The following is a 1,054-nucleotide window of genomic DNA, read 5'->3' as shown; positions in this document are numbered from 1 at the left end:
AACTGCTATAAACACACTGGGTGTGCCAGTAATTACTTACAACTTAAAAATAATCAATAAGCAATTGCAAGGAATTTAAAAAATTAATAGAAAAAAAGAAAGCTTTTATGTACAGGAAGAACCACCCTAAGGCGGATGTTGACAGGATTTACCTGCTCTACCTGTGATTCGGCTAGAGAGCACATGCGAGACTACCACCATAGGCCTAAAAACATTTCTGGGAGAAAGGAATGAGAAGCTATTGAGGCAAATTTACCACCATGAGGAGCGAGAAAAACTATACCCAGTCCCTAAGGAAGTATGCAGATTTAAAAGAGAAATTCAAATGTGAGATATTGAAACAGCTGCACAATGGAAAAAAGGGGAAAAAGGGAGATGAAGCCAATGCATGGGTGATATCCCGAGAGAATCAACAAAGCAGATGTGGATAGGGAAGGCTGAAAAGTACCCGCCTGAAGGGGGAAACAGAAGAATCTATTATCGCAGCACAGGATCAGTCTCGCCACAAACTATCGGAAAAAGATAAGACGGAACAAACCCAAAAGCATGGCATTATTTGATGATAACATTGAACACGTCACTTTCGGATGTCTAACTCATGCGAAAAAGGAATACGCTGAAAGACCCGGCAAAGCACTAATCTACATAAACAGGGAAATGTGTAAACACTATGATGTCGAAGTACACTCTGGATCGTATGAACATGAGCCAAGTACAGTATTCATACTAGAGGATATACCAATCCTTACTGAATAGGAGATTACTGCCAATAGACCCGATATCGTGTATTTTCATTGACATGTCAGTTCTATCTGAGCGAAGTATCGCAGATAAAGAAACAGAAAAAAAAGTCAAAATACAAAGATCTGACTGAAGTTACCAAATTTGGAACGTAACGACTATTGTTGCTATCGGTATTGGAGCCGTCGGCCTTACTGAAGATCAGCATCATAGAAATCCAGAAAATAGTCTTATTGGGAACTTCACTTGGACTTTAAGCCTTAGAACCATCATTTGGTTTTGGTCTCTTCAAAGAAATGCAAAAATAGAAGAT

Source organism: Penaeus monodon, chromosome 33 (genome assembly GCF_015228065.2).
Source record: "Penaeus monodon isolate SGIC_2016 chromosome 33, NSTDA_Pmon_1, whole genome shotgun sequence".
Classification (NCBI taxonomy): domain Eukaryota; kingdom Metazoa; phylum Arthropoda; class Malacostraca; order Decapoda; family Penaeidae; genus Penaeus; species Penaeus monodon.
The sequence above is the reverse complement of the archived record's forward strand: the minus strand, read 5'-3'. Positions refer to the sequence as shown.